Below are 12,639 nucleotides of genomic sequence, written 5' to 3'. Positions count from 1 at the left end.
GATTTCGGACCCCTCTTCTGGTTTTCGACCTGGACTGTTTTTGACTCTGATACTGCCCGCCGTTCTCAGCCCTGTCTGCACCTCGCTTGACCCCTTGTCTGCCCGACTATTCTCCTGCCTGCCATTTTGGATTTGTTGCTCCCTCTCTCCTGGCGTTCTCGGAGGCTGAGCGCACGACCTGCCCGCTGAGCAGTGTGAAGTCAAGACTGATTTCCCCCCCAGAGGTTTTTTTTTATTTTTTTTTTGATGTTAAGTCGTCCTCTTTAATAAAACTCTATTCTTCAGCCTCATTCCGCTCTTGGGTCCTCATCTGTCCTGACACCACACACTGACCAAGAATGGACCCAGCGGAGAGCTCAACTTGGCAGGCGGCTTTGGAGCATCAAGGAGCGATGCTGGGCCGTCATGAGATGGAACTGTCTTCCACCCATCACTCTGTGGATGCCTTGTTGGCTCAGATCACGGATTTAGTGGGTCGTCTCGATCGTCTCACTCGACAGGAATTCCCTTCACCGCCTCCTGGGCCTCTCCCGTCCGCTTCCTCCACTGAGCCGAGAGTGAACAACCCCCCCGTGTATTCCGGTGAGCCTACTAGTTGCAAAGCTTTCCTTATTCAGTGCGAGGTGGTGTTTTCCCTTCAAGCTCGAACCTACGCATCAGATGTCTCCAAGGTGGCGTATTTCATACCCCTGCTTTCTGGTAGAGCACGTGATTGGGGAACTGCGGTATGGGAGTCACAGGCCGCGTGCTGCTTGGACTTCAGTTCCTTTAAGGAGGAGATGGTCAAGACCTTTGATCAGTCTGTTTTTGGCAAGGAGGCATCCCGACTGTTAACGCGCCTTCAACAGGGCAGGCGTTCAGTGGCAGACTACTCCGTGCAGTTCCGTACCCTGGCCGCTACCTGTGGATGGAACACCAAGGCCCTTATCGCTCGCTTTTTAGAGGGTCTCAATGACTCAGTCAAGGATGAACTGTTCTCCCACGAGGTTCCAGAACGCTTGGACAATGTTATCAGCCTGTCCCTCCGTATAGACGCCAGGAGAGAGCTTCGCTGTTGAGTTCGAGCAGACTCCGAGCCTGTCACGTTCGTCCCTCCATCCCAGGCTACCGAGGAGTGTGAGCCAGGTGGATCGCTTGCGCCTCACGCCCAAGGAGAAACAGCGCCGCCTGTTAGAGGGTCTCTGCCTGTATTGCGTGGCTCAAGGACACCGAGCTCACTCCTGTCCAGCTAAGGCTGCTCGTTCGCCACAGAGCGTTAATCTGAGTGGTACTGCCATTTCCCCTGCTCACAGGTCAGCCACTCTTCTGTCTGTGTCTCTGTTTACTAAACACACTTTGTTTAAGGCTTCAGCACTCGTTGATTCAGGAGCAGAGGGCAACTTCATAGATGAAGAGTGGGCTCGCGTTCGGGATGTACCCATCCAATCCCTGCAGTCACCAATAGTCGCTCACGGACTCGATGGCAGGCCACTTATGCAAATCTCTCGGATCACTCATTCGGTGAGTCTTCTTACCTCCGGGAACCACCGGGAGGACCTCAGATTCCTAGTCTGTAAATCTCCATCTGTCCCTTTGGTATTGGGTCATCCCTGGCTCGTTCGCCACGGGCCGAACATTAACTGGGCAGACAATGTAGTTTTGTCATGGAGTCAGTATTGTCATACACATTGTCTCCCCGGTCTCTGTTTCTGTTTCCCTACAGGAGGAGGAGGCAGATCTTTCTCGAGTTCCTGCTTGCTACCATGATCTGTGGGCGGTCTTCAGCAGGTCCCGGGCTGTATCTCTTCCTCTTCACCGACCATACGACTGTGCCATCGATCTCCTCCCTGGTGCTTCTCCGCCTCGCGGGCGGCTGTATTCTCTCTCCACGCCAGAGCGCGAAGCCATGGAGAAGTATTTAAGTGATTCTCTGGCAGCCGGTATCATTCATCCCTCTTCTTCTCCGGCCGGTGCAGGGTTCTTTTTCGTGAAGAAGAAGGATGGCTCTCTGCGCCCCTGTATAGACTATCGAGGGTTGAATGACATCACAGTTAAGAACCGGTACCCTCTGCCGCTGATGTCTTCGGCCTTCGATCTCTGCAGGGGGCCGAGTTCTTTACGAAATTGGATCTTCCCAATGTTTACCATCTAGTGCGGATCAGGGAGGGGGACGAATGGAAGACCGCGTTTAACACGCCTCGCGGGCACTTTGAATACCGGGTTCTTCCCTTCGGCTTATCCAACGCTCCAGCTGTCTTTCAAGCACTTGTCAACGACGTGCTGAGGGACATGATCGACAGGTTCGTTTTTGTTTATTTAGATGACATCCTAATTTTCTCCTCTTCTTTTCAGGATCATGTCCAGCACGTACGACAGGTGCTTCAGCGGCTGTTAGTGAATCAGCTATTCATTAAGGAGGAGAAGTGCGAGTTCCACGTTCAGTCAGTTTCGTTCTTGGGCCACATCATCTCGGTGGGGGGGATTCGCATGGACCCTGCGAAGGTGAGAGCCGTCTCCGATTGGCCGACACCTGATTCCCGCAAAGCGTTACAGTGGTTCCTGGGTTTCGCCAATTTCTATAGGCGTTTCATCAGGAACTTCGGGCAGGTGGTGGCCCCTCTGACCACGCTAACCTCCACCAAGATCAACTTCCGTTGGTCAGCGGACGCCCAAGTGGCGTTTGATGAATTAAAACACAGATTTACTTCAGCCCCCATCCTGGTAACTCCAGAGACTTCCCGGCAGTTCGTGGTGGAGGTGGATGCGTCAGAGGTTGGTGTCGGTGCCGTGCTCTCCCAGGTATCCCCCGTGGATAACAAGTTACATCCTTGTGCTTTTTTTTCACACCGTTTGTCTCCCACAGAACGAAACTACGACATTGGTGATCGCGAGTTGTTGGCTGTTCGACTGGCTTTGGGGGAGTGGCGCCACTGGCTGGAGGGAGCGGCCGTTCCATTTCTGGTGTGGACTGACCACAAGAATTTGGAATACATTCGGTCTGCACGCCGGCTAAATGCCAGACAGGCTCTGTGGGCGCTCTTCTTCGGGCGCTTTGACTTCACCCTCTCTTATCGACCCGGGTCCAAGAACGTTAAACCCGATGCGCTGCCTCGTCTTTTCACTTCTCCAGGCGATCCGCCCCCCCGACACTATAATACCTCCGCGATGCGTGCTGGGGGCGCTTACCTGGGGAATCGAGAAGCTCGTCAGACGAGCGCAGGGGGGAGTCGGAGTGCCGCGGGGTGTCCCACGGGCCTGCTCTTCGTGCCCAGGTCAGTTCGCTCCGCCGTTCTTCAGTGGGGTCACTCCTCCAAAATCATGTGCCATCCAGGTGTGAGGAGGTCGCTGGCTGCCATTTGCCAGCGGTTTTGGTGGCCTGCCATGGCGGAGGATGTTCGCCGGTTCGTGGGGGCGTGCCCGGTCTGTGCTCAAAATAAATCCTCAAATTCTCCCCCCGCTGGTAGGTTAATGCCGCTTCCCATCCCATCCCGCCCCTGGTCCCATATTGCCCTGGATTTTGTAGTTGGACTCCCTCCATCCAGTGGCAATACTGTAATTCTCACTGTGGTGGATCGCTTTTCCAAAGCGGTCCACTTCGTTCCCCTTCCTAAACTCCCCTCGGCTAAAGAAACGGCCCGGGTGGTCATTGATCACGTCTTCCGGATTCACGGCCTTCCGGAGGACGTGGTCTCTGACAGGGGGCCCCAGTTCGTTTCGCATTTTTGGAGAGAGTTCTGTCAACAGATTGGAGCCTCCGCGAGTCTGTCGTCAGGCTTTCATCCACAGCCCATTGGCAGACCGAGCGTGCCAACCAGGATCTCGGTCGGATGCTCCGCTGCCTGGCATCCCATAACCCCTCCTCCTGGAGTGATCAACTCACCTGGGCAGAATATGCTCACAACTCGCTACAGGTGGCGTCTACAGGTATGCCCCGTTCATGTGTAGTCTGGGTTATCAGCCTCCTCTGTTTTCTTCCCAGGGCTCCGAGGCAGCTGTCCCCTCAGTTCAGGCTTTTGTTCAGCGTTGTCGCCGCACCTGGAGGAGGGCCAGGGAGGCGCTTCTCTGAGCTAGGGGACGCGTTAAGACTGCCGCAGAACGCCACCGAAGGTTGACGCCCCGTTATGTCTGCGGACAACGCGTATGGCTCTCCACCAAGGATTTGCCACTGAGAGTCCCATCACGAAAATTGGCACCTAAATTTGTGGGGCCGTACCATATTTCCAAGGTCGTCAACCCGGTGATGGTCTGTCTCCGGTTGCCCAATTCTCTTCGTCGTGTGCACCCTGTCTTCCATGTGTCCAAAGTTAAGCCTGTCTTGCGTTCTCCCCATTCTCCTACTGTGTCTTCCCCTGTCGCCCCCCTCCCCCTGTTATGGTTGACGGTTCTCCTGCATATAGGGTTAGGAGAATCTTAGACTCCAGACGTCGTGGGCGGGGATATCAGTACCTGGTGGACTGGGAGGGGTACAGTCCAGAGGAGAGATGCTGGGTTCCAGCCCGGGACGTCCTGGACCGCTCGCTCATCGACCAGTTTCACCAACGCCGCCCTTCCTCGGGAGCGCCGGGAGGCGCTCCTGGGGGAGGGGGTACTGTCAGGACTCGGGTATGATCTGTCCTTTTTTCTTCCTTTTTCCCTATTTGTTTGATTTTATATATATTTTTTCGTTTCTACTTATTTTTCTACACTTGTTTTCGTTTCCTTTTTTTCTTTCTCTCTGATTTTTTAATATATTTTTCTGGTTTTTCTTCCCTTCGCCCTAGCGCCAGCTGATCTCACTCAGGCTGCGGCTTGTCTGACGCACCTGTTCCCTCTATCTCATTACTCACCCTATTTATTCTGCTTGATTTCACCCATCCTTGTCAGTGTGTTCTGTGACCTTTTGGCGTTTGGCTTCGGTTCTGTCCTGTTCTGGTCAGTTCGCTGGTTGGTTTGTCTGCCCAGTTAGTGTAACCTGTGCTTTGCACTCAGAGGATTTCGGACCGCTCTTCTGGTTTTCGACCTGGACTGTTTTTGACTCTGATACTGCCCGCCGTTCTCAGCCCTGTCTGCACCTCGCTTGACCCCTTGTCTGCCCGACTATTCTCCTGCCTGCCGTTTTGGATTTGTTGCTCCCTCTCTCCTGGCGTTCTCGGAGGCTGAGCGCACGACCTGCCCGCTGAGCAGTGTGAAGTCAAGACTGATCCGCTCTTGGGTCCTCATCTGTCCTGACAATCACATGACAAAGGAGCGGTCAAAGAAGAAAACTTCCCAATGCTCACTAAAAAGGTTCTGGCTTTAAGATACGAGGCGACACCCTGAATACCCACCAGTTTTTCAACCTATGTAACATAATCTCCACTTAAATCCAACAAATAGGGAACCGCATGCTTGCAAAAGGTCATTGTTTACTTTTAATAGTGCAGTTTCTGTGCTGTGCAGGGATCTTAAAACCCGCCTGAAATTTATTTAAAACATTTGTAGCAGAAATGAGTCAAATCAGACAAATCAAAGAGTCTATCAGAGCTGTGTGCATTGAAACATGAGCTGAATTCCTCAGGAAGTCATAAATCAGTTCTAGTGCCACAGGAACCAAACAAGATAACCAACCAACCAACTTGTTCACACAACAGCTTTCAACATTAACACCAATAGAACAATTATTGACAATTTTAATTCAAAGAAGAGATTGTCAAATTTATTGTTCGTGATTGGAATGCAACGCTGGACATCACATGTAAACCCAGGAGATCAAGTTAAATACTTGCATTGACTTCCCCCCCCCAGCCAGTGAAACCAGACTGAAATTCCTAAGGGGGAAGGGCTTTAAACCTTTGTCTTCACAGAAAAGTCCTTTGCCAGAGAATGGCAAAGAAACCCTTTTTATACATTATATATGGACCAGAATGAACTCAAAAAGGACTTATGAATGAATCATTCTATTGCTTAACTCCATATTCATTTACGTGTAACCCACACATTTGACTATCATGTTATAATCACTTATCGTGTATGTTTTCTTTAAATGACTATGGTATAGCTGAAGGGTACATAGTCGTGTTTGATATGTGTGTGATTGAATTTTCTTGCTTGATATTGCCCTGACAATCATTTATTTGTAAAATATATCATAATCATGTTATAGGAATCATGTCCAAAATTAGACCCTGTGAGGCAAGAACCACATGCTTGGTAAGATAAACAAATGATTTATGATACCCAAGACTCAAGAACATATCTGATTGGTCAAGGCAACATTTGAGGGGTGGCCAACAGGAAGTTTTAAATACTTTGGACACGATGTAATTTGGCTTTTAGTCATGCCTTGCTTTTAGTCTGCTTTTAGTTCTAGTCTGCCTGCTGCTATTAGCCATGTCGGCTTTTAGTCGGCTTTTAGTTCCAGCCTTGCTCGTGCTATCAGTCATGCCTGCTCTTAGCTTTTAGCTTGTAGCTTTGCTACCTAGCTTTAGCTTGTAGCATCTAGCCATGCGGTAGTCATCATTGTTCTTTGAGCGCGGTTCCAGCGTGCCTGCCTGCTGCTACTATGAGAAGGAACACAACCTAGTCTCGTCAAACTTTATTTCTTTTCTTTTCCGTTTGAGAGTTTCGTGTTCTGAGTTAAGTTTTGTAACGTCCATTCAACTTCAACCAGCGAACACGACTCTGCACTTTCAGCCAACGCCCAACAACCACGGGCTTCCCAAGACGTCACTTCAGAGACTGAACTTCCAGCCAATCAACGACCTCGGGATAGCCCTTTCACCGAGGCTCCTTCTTCACAGGAGATGCAAGTAACTTTACCTCCAGACTGTGACCTTTACTGGTGTATCTAATATAATTTTAACCCCATTGAGGAACTCAATGCGAGCGCTAATTACGTGATTGATGGTTGTTCATGTCTATGCAATTTAACGTATTGCTGTTAACTTGGGATTCCATATTTCCATTCTCTTAAACTCATCTTTCCCTAACTTTCGACCTTCCTGCAACTTGTGTGAATGTGTGTGTGCGTGCGTTTATGTGTTAGATTAGTTTATATGTCTTAGATTTATCTAATAAAGCCTTATTCATATTGAAAAGAGAAGTATCTTGTGTTTTGTGCTTACAAGTTAATGTCTTAAACTGTCGATCTTGTTACTGTGCTAATTGATAGTGTTTTCACTATAGTTTGGATATTAGTATCCAGCGCAGATTTGATGTGAAACGGCTCGTTCACTGAACCGCAGGCGCGTCTCCGTGAGCAGCCGTGAAACAGTGATTCTGTTCAAATTCCCTTTAAAATCTTAAATGATTCCCTTTGAGCTAAATTGACCTGTTTCCCTTACATTTATAATGGTGGAGAATGATTGCGGGCAGTTTAACCTAAATTGTGAGCATAAACCTAGTTATTTAATCTTTGATTTTGCTAAAGGAATGATGGATGAAAAGCTTCCGAGACCTGAGTATGTGTGTGTGTTTGTGTGACGTAAGCAGCGCGCGCCCTCCCGCTTGAATGAAAGGAGCTAGAGGAGACTTTAACTCGAGTCCGTCTCCCCTTTGTTAACAGCAGTAAGTGAACTTAAAAGTAAACATCTGAGAACGTACAATAAGGTAGAAATTGAGCGTGTTCCTCATTTGTGTAATGCCTTGTTTTATAGCTGATTTGATTTCACTGCGTGTTCCAGTGTCTCAAACGCTATCTCAGTCACTGTTTGCTGAACGGAGCTAAACTGTTAATGTTTCAAAAGGGATATAAATCGGTGAATAAAGAATAGTTTTGAGCGGGTTCCTCAATCTATTTATCAAAGTCCCCGTATTCATATTTCATATAGTTTGATTGCCAGTGCGTGTTCCACTGCCGAATCAAATTTGATATTCGACTCCCCTAAGTTAACGTTAAACATTAGAGAACAATGTTTGTCCATTTGTATCCGTTCACAAAGTGAATGCAATCTCGCGTAACACTGCGTGTGCCCGAGAGTAATTTGAATGGGAGTGTTTTAAAAGCTTGATCAAGTAAATTTTAACTGTGTACCAACAGCGAAGGAAAACTTTTATGTTTGTGTCCAGAAAAACTGGCACGGAGATTCAAATTGCTGAGATTGATATAACTGTGTTCCCTTAACTACAGCAGGAAGCTGCTATTTGAATTAAGATAAATTTAACTCTATACAAACTGAGAGTTTAAGTGCCACATCGCAAAACCAACTGAAAGGCGGTGTTGTTATTTGTACAGTGTTGAAATGAGCCGACATTTCATGTAACATGCTTAACTGTATTTGCAACAATGCAACGATTCATGTGCTGATCCACTAGAATGTGTTTTGGTTGCCATAGTGACGACCGTGACCCGGAAGCCTAACGTACTTCCGGAGCAACTCTGAACTGTGCACGCGCAGCGCACAAACTCTGCGGTGTCGCTAAGCTAACGAAACCATTGCATTTACATTGAAGTCTATACTAAAGCCACTAGCCTCAAAGGTTAGCCGTTAGCATTACCATCCAGTGGTAGAATAATGTGTGTTTGGGCAACGCTGACGTGATTTAACCATTTTAAACATCTTAACTAACACTTGTTAGTCTCTTTCTTTTTATCGCTCTGTTTTCTCACTAGACCACTTATTTTCATTTTACTAGAAAGGGAAATACTGACTCACAATTATTAATTGTCAAATTGAAATTTAATTGAAACATTAAATTTATTTTGAATCATTTAAAATTTCCCTCTCAGATCATTTCATATGATCTTTTATTTCTAGTATTCTCTTTTGGGTCTTATTATTTTAGGAATGAATAAGCCTTGAACTTTGGAAGTTTAAGTAAACTTATTCTTCCTAATTTATTTATTACCCATCTGAATATATGCTATTCAGACCTTTACTTATTTGAATGCGTTTTACCCCTTATACACTTTTGTTTTGGTTATACACTTAACCACTATTGTTTTACGTATTGATTTCCTCTTTTTAATTTCATTTTTGCATATTTTGCCCATTTATTATTTTTTTTACCATTTCTTTTGTGTATCCTAGCCTGGGAACGACAAACCTGAGCCCTAAAAGGAGACATTGTTATCCCTCACTACGAGTTCAAATAAATTAGAAAGACAACTCTCTTTCATTTAAAGTTTATTTTGTTTGATTAGTTGTGCAGCAACTAACACAACGCTCTCCTTGTAGTTGAGATAACCGCTACTGAGACTTACCATCTCCGTCCTCTCTCTCCTTTACTTTCCTCTTCTCTTTTTACATTTGTAGGACATGTAAGAACCATCAATCAATTCTAAGTGAAGTAAATACACAATTGTGCCAAAGACGACGAATCATCCTTATGAATTTGATTGTAATCATCCTCTCATTTGTTCTTTCTAACCTCCCTACATTTGGAAACGCAATCCAAGTTTTAGCATCTCATCCAACGTTGAGATCAATTTAATAGAGATACGTGTTGAGCAACTGTCGCCTCGCTGACTCCCTGGTGAGCGGTCCAACTGAAAGGTGTACGGTGTCAATCCTGTCAGACTAAGAAAAGAGATATCAGAATTATTATTGTATTCTTTTGTCCAAAGCAAGAAATATAATAATATTGTTTATGTTTTTGATAACATTTAATTGGAAAAAATAATTTTCCTCATTTGAAAAACAGAAATTTTGCTTGTCATTTGAATTTGTTTTTCACCTCTGTCTCTCTTTTCCTCTTCCTCATTAGAGTGACAAAGTCTTCGCATCTCTAGTCTACTTAGACACCCTGAGACCAACACAGTCATCATCACATTTCACTAGTGGTCCACAATCACTGATACAACACTTAGTTGTCCCACCACACATAGGCTTTTACTCCACACAGATCTGTGTCAGTCTCTCTTCTCCCTAGCGTGCCAACATGCCGCAGACTGCAGACCCCATTTCCCATGGGGAAGATGTGAACATTTGGCTGAGAGGCATGACAGACAGCCTCACTCCAAAGACATTTGAACTGTTATTATTTTTAATAATAATCCTAATCCTGAGAAGATTCCTGACACAAGATTCAAGCCAGAACAACAACCACGAGGAGCTAGTCAAGATCACGAGCTCACTAAGCTATGCCTTCACAACCCAGCTGAAACTGAGCGACAAGCACATCACCCACCTTCAAGAGGAGCTGACAGGTGCTCAACGTCGCATAGACAAGCTGGAAGTGAAAGTTCAAAATCAACTCAAAGCACCCAGCGAGAGGGAGCAGGATACAACAGAACAAGTTATGAAGCTCCTAGCAGCCCTGGCAGCAGCTCAGCTCGACCAGCGACATGCAACGGCTGCTCAGAAAGACCTGGTAAACAGACTCCAGTATGCCGAACAGCTACTAGAGAAAGCCAAGCTAGACATCAGAAACAAGAACTCTGAAATCAGTGCTTTGAAAGACCACCTTGAAAGGTACAGAACTGAAATGGACAATCTGACCCAACAACTAGATGATACCAACGATGAGCTCTACATGGTCAGAAAAGAACTCCAAAATGCTTACAAGCACAAACTAGAGCCAAGAAAAGAGAAACATCTCTTAGCCTCATCACTGCTGAGCAGAGCAGAGTCCCACGTCCAAGAACTGGCATGTGACGAAAGGAGCGAAGGGCCACAACCCAAAACCTCACCTGCCTTCGCCACACAACCCTTTCCTGCCAACGAAAGAAAACCTCCCGTCCAAGGCCTTGAAGCTGCACACGGGATGACCATCAAAGACCTCAACAAGCTGTCTAAAAACATCAGCAGGTTCAACCCGAACTCCACAGAGAGCCCCGACATCCAAGCTTATCTGCGAGATATCGAATTTCACCTGGAAGTGAGACCTCATGTGACTGACAGAGACTGGTTATACCTCCTTAGAGCCACGTCCAGTCCCGAGGTACGAAACTTTCTAGATCGACAGCCCAGTCAAACCAAGTCAAACTACCAGCGACTTCGTGAGGTCCTGATTAAAGAGTTTACAGACCCAGAGTCTGAACATGGACTGTTAACTGCCTTGGAAACCAAACAAGGTCGTCAAGAGACTCCACAAGCTTATTACAACCGACTCCGACAAGCCTACTTTGGTGCACACAACAGCCCTGACCTTGAAGAGGATGTGAACTTCAAAACCCTCTTCCTAAAGAATCTGCACCCCGGAGTAAGTCACCATCTAGGTGTCATGGCCTGTCCGAACTCCATGACCATCCAACAGTTGCGTGACCTAACACAGAAGGCCTATAACAAGCAGAAGTTGGCCTCAAAGAAAGGTAACAAAACATCCACACTCTTGAACTCTGTCAACAAAGACTCAAGCCTTGCACTGGACGACACCCAGCGGCATCACAACACCAGAGTCTTCCATCAAGAGCACAGAGAACGTGACGCCCATATCCACGACCGCTTTCAGCCCAACTGCTGGAAAAATCCATGGGACCAGCCACGCTTCTCAAGAAACCAAAAGGATAACATCTGGAAACCTAACCAGATATCCAAAGGTAATCACCTGACTCATCCAAGAGCAACTCGTGTGGGTAAGCGACAACAAAACCCACCTCAGCACCACTCAGACATGCACAGTGCTGAGTACTCACAAGAACATAACCGCTTACCATTAGAAGACACGGAACAAGTCATGGAACAACTAAGAGAGTTCCTTCAAGACAATTTACATGCAGGTGACCACAAAGTTGAGTCATGCTCGCTGTGACCAGCGACAGAACGGAAGGCCGGTGATCACCTGGTGCACCGCATCAGAGATGACAAGCACCTGTTCAACAACAACCCAGAATGAACAAGTCTTTAACGGCCAACTGTTGATGAAAAATCTGAGGTACTAAAGGACATCACCTCAGTCACTAACAAACTGTCAAATGAACTCCAACTCCAAGTTCCAAATTCCCTGTCTGTGCAACAGCAACCACCAGAGCACAGAAGGTCAGAAAGTCTGCTACGGCCAGAAGGCATCACAAGAAGAATGCAACATAGGAGACAAAGTTTTGCAACTCAGCTTCACACAGCCATGCCAAACTGCCTCCGACTGTCTGCTAAAGAACTTCCTGCCTTGCTGGACTGACCCCTCATTAGACCATGGACACGCCCTCATCCAAGCCAAAGATGCAGAGAGCCAGTCTTCAGTGACATGCTAGAAAAAGGGGGAGACAACACAGACTTGAACAGATCTGACCACACATGCACTACACCAGTAATACACAACATTACCTACACCCAGAGGTAAACACATCTACTGATAACACAGTCAACAAACATATTCTTCCCACAGGTAGAATATCCAACTTTTAGCGTAACAAAGTTACACATACCCACCATGAAGAAACGTGCAGCCATCCTCACAATAGGTAGAACACCTGACACTAAGTTAAGGTTCACGACACACTAGCTGCACCTGACATCCTAGCTCAATAGTAGTTGTAACACATGCTAGGAAAACCCACAGCAGCCTTGTTTTGTTTTGTTCTTCTTTTACCTATCCTTCTCCTTCCCCTCTTTCCTGAGTAGGTGAAATGCCTAGACACCCTGCGAGGGTTGAAGGTCTGATATTAGGATTGACTCGCAACACCTAATATCCGCCAGCCACTCTAAACTGAATGGAAGCCAGAGAGCTCCATGCATGATAGGTCAATCCATTGAATTGAAAATGAAATTACTAGAAAACTAATGGTAAACATGTAAAGTAAGACAACCTAGAAGAACCAAACAA

The sequence above is a fragment of the Carassius auratus genome, chromosome 10, assembly GCF_003368295.1.
Source record: "Carassius auratus strain Wakin chromosome 10, ASM336829v1, whole genome shotgun sequence".
Classification (NCBI taxonomy): Eukaryota; Metazoa; Chordata; class Actinopteri; order Cypriniformes; family Cyprinidae; genus Carassius; species Carassius auratus.
This window is presented reverse-complemented; position numbering follows the sequence as displayed.